Below are 3,302 nucleotides of genomic sequence, written 5' to 3' on the forward strand. Positions count from 1 at the left end.
CATTATACTGTCTACGCTACGCTTCTGGCTACGGGAATTAAGATCGCTGACACTGTCTTTGGCATTGCAAAAAACATGACAGTTCCTCGTTACAGAAGACAGATCTGGTGTGTGTGTGTGTGTGTGTGTGTGTGTGTGTGTGTGTGTGTGTGTGTGTGTGTGTGTGTGTGTGTGCGTGCGTGCGTGCGTGCGTGCGTGTGCGTGCGTGCGTGCGTGCGTGCGTGCGTGTGTGTGTGTGTGTGTGTGTGTGTGTGTGTGTGTGTGTGTGTGTGTGTGTGTGTGTGTGTGTGTGTGTGTGTGTGTGTGTGTGTGTGCGCGCGTGCGTGCGTGCGTGCGTTCTTGCAGCCTCCACTCTAGATGCACACACTGGTGAGCGCACATCCGGGCACTGACTGCTAAAGATGCATCTGCAACCTTCACCGGTCCCGCCACCTCCCATCACCCACCTGTACCCGGTGCAGCCGAGTCGGAATGTTATGAATGCTCAACATACGCCATCGACCAAGCGTTCAACGAAAAAACGCCAACAAATGCAAAAGCCTCTAGTCTCAGACAACAAAAAAGATGCTGCGCCAGAGTACGGGCAGCGGCTTGTACAAACGGTGTCCCGGACTAGGGACCCGATCAGCCTTCCCTTAATCTAAGTCATTGTGGCTTTAAATAAACGTTTTCATCATCATCAAGCATAAAAACACATCGTCCGCAGACAACTTAGCTGCCGTGCCTGTCAAGTTCGTATTTCCTTTTTAGCCAGAACATCCAACATTCCTGGTCGAAAATCTTGAATACTGGAAAATTGCAAGGTACTTTAGGACATATTAAAGTTAGTGGCCCACTCTTCCGATACGTAGCAAAATTTTTCTTTTAACGTTTTTCCATCCCTCGCATCGAGCACTTGATACTGCCATAGAAATCCATTGGTTAACGGTTTTTGACGATAGCAAAAAACATTCATAGCAAAAACAAAGCAAGCCTGCCGACGGACGATCTGATATATTGATTTTTATGGTAAAATCTGCGGAACTAGGAAAAAAAATTGCGCTCATGCTCCTTCCCATTCAAAAATGCTTTTGCCCGGAATCGTTGGGTATGATAAGAGAAACAGAATGCGCGATACATTTTCTGGTTTCACATGACGTTTATTTGATGTCTGAAAGTATCTCAGAGGCTTCTGTCAACCCACAGCCACCCTTGACTGCGGTGGTGGGGAGCAGGCAAGGGATGGTGCGGCGGCCATGTGGGCACTCTGAGGCCGACTTGCAGTCCGCTGACAGAGCTCAACGCGTACGGTTCATCTGTGGAAAGAGAAGAGGTGTGGTTGTGAAAGCGCTCGTTTATTAAGGCGAGAGCCTTTAATGCCCCATCGTTGTCGACGGAAGGTTGCCAGAAGAGTTGTCACGCTTTTCGGTTCGTCGAAATGGTTATGGCGTCAGACTGGCCGAAGTAATGAGGTCACCCAGGATGCTTGACGGGCCCCCTTTTGGAGCACACGACAACTAATAAAACAGTTGTCGTCCGCTCCAACAGGGGGCGTAAGGCGTCCGTGGGTGACCACATCACATACCTCATTACTGCGATCAGAGCCATGAATACAACCGAACTCATCGAAGCAGAGAGAGAGTCGTGCTAAAGAAGCAGTCAAAGTGTGTAGTTGTAATGTGTAGTCAAAGTGTGCAGTCAAATAAAGCACTAGTACAGCCCAAAAATTCTCGCAGTCAATGCCGAACAGTGCGCCAGGAAAGGCCTAGCAGCACTTTAGAGAGCCAAAGTGTCCCCTGCCTGATTTTTTTTTGGTTTCGCAGGCGTAGCCGACGCTGGCATGTCCATCCGATCACGTATTCCGTTCGACGAGTTTAGTTGGCTTAGCTGATGGGCCCTGAACCAGCCCAAATAACAACGCTCCCTACTCATCCTTGGCTGACCATGCCTACATTGCCAGGTCGGTGTATCCGGTTGATGTTAGAGACCCTTTCATGTGTTCTCTAATCAATACCAAAAGAAGCAATGCTAAATGCCGTTACATTTGGATTCGCCTTCTCGTTAAAAGCCTCAATCTCCTCCTGGTACGCGTAACAGAGCCACACAAGCGAACCACCTACCTTTGGCCCAGGATTCAATTGGATAAGGCCAGGGAGTAGCTGGGCGCATAGAGCGAACTGGTTCAAGCCTGTTAATGAGGTGGTGTGGTGGCTTTGGAATCCACACTGGTGGAAAGGCAATGAGATGGTGTGGTGGCCTTGGCCACGGAGGAAACAATGGTGGCAGGGTGCGTCCGGACACGGGAACCCATGGCAGAAATTCAACTACATCTGCACGAAGAGAGAGAGAAAGAACATTTATTTTCCCCATAGAAACTCGCGTTTTAGGTCAAACCGTCGGCTCGTTGTTTTAGAGCGCAAGAATGTTGTAACGCAGAGAATGAATAATAGTGAGCGACGCAAGCATAGGAACGAGGATGTCGAGTTCTGCCGTTCTGCCACAGAAAAATCATCGGACGTATAGAGAGATCACTCTGCTAAGACTATCCAAACGAAAGCGTTAACTTCATTAGAGTTTGCTTGAAATGAAACGAAAATATGTAATGCAGTTAATAATTTATTTTTATTCAGGCAATAGTACAAGTTCTACACTTTCGCAATGGTTTTCTACAAGACTTGGTTATCTCTGACCTGCGTGCGTAAAACGTTGTCGGCTTTTTTACAGACAGAAGACTGTACTATCGGATCAATGGCTGCCGTGCCGCAGTAACTGTTGATGGTAAGCCAAGCTCAGTCAAAGCGTTATGAAGAAATATCTTAACCAATAGGGAAAGTTCCAATGGACATGCATGATAGGAGAGAAATTCAAAATATTACCCTTACTGCGCTGAAATAAAAGCCCCTAATGTTCAAAGTTTCGTTCTTACTAGTTTTGTCTCTGTATCTTACTTGTTCTGTCTCACAGAGATTTAATTTCTGAGAGAAAATGAAAAGCATCAGTAATAAGTGATATCTGCTCTATAGGAAAGATGCAATCAACAAAAACAAGATCTCAGTCCATAGATATGCGCGCCCATTCTTCAACAAAAGACGATTAGGAACTCTAGTCACAACTTGCGTAATACTCCACTACGGCGCTTACGTCGGAAAAGTCGCCCTGAACGAAAAAGTTGTTTATTATTACGCGACAGAGTATACAACTCGTTCGGTCGAAAAGCCGTCGGCGTAGTTGTAGTTGGCACCGTGTGTCGGAAATAATCAGGGGCTGCGGAAAAAAAATCGTATCATGGGAATTTGTGGTTCTAATGATTGATGATTGATTCG

At 46.8% G+C, this 3,302-nt stretch overlaps 1 long non-coding RNA gene across 1 annotated transcript; it reads right to left on the bottom strand.

Moving 5' to 3' along the window:
* Positions 1 to 1,118: 1,118 nt before the first annotated feature.
* On the bottom strand, positions 1,119 to 2,569 carry LOC149348455 (uncharacterized). Its single transcript, XR_016292253.1, has 2 exons — positions 2,100 to 2,569; positions 1,119 to 1,295 (listed from the first exon to the last, which is right to left on the bottom strand). It is a non-coding gene; the product is annotated as an uncharacterized LOC149348455 (long non-coding RNA).
* Between the last annotated feature and the right edge of the window lie 733 nt (positions 2,570 to 3,302).

Source organism: Amblyomma mixtum, chromosome 4 (assembly GCF_055824585.1).
Source record: "Amblyomma mixtum isolate Tamu chromosome 4, ASM5582458v1, whole genome shotgun sequence".
NCBI lineage: Eukaryota > Metazoa > Arthropoda > Arachnida > Ixodida > Ixodidae > Amblyomma > Amblyomma mixtum.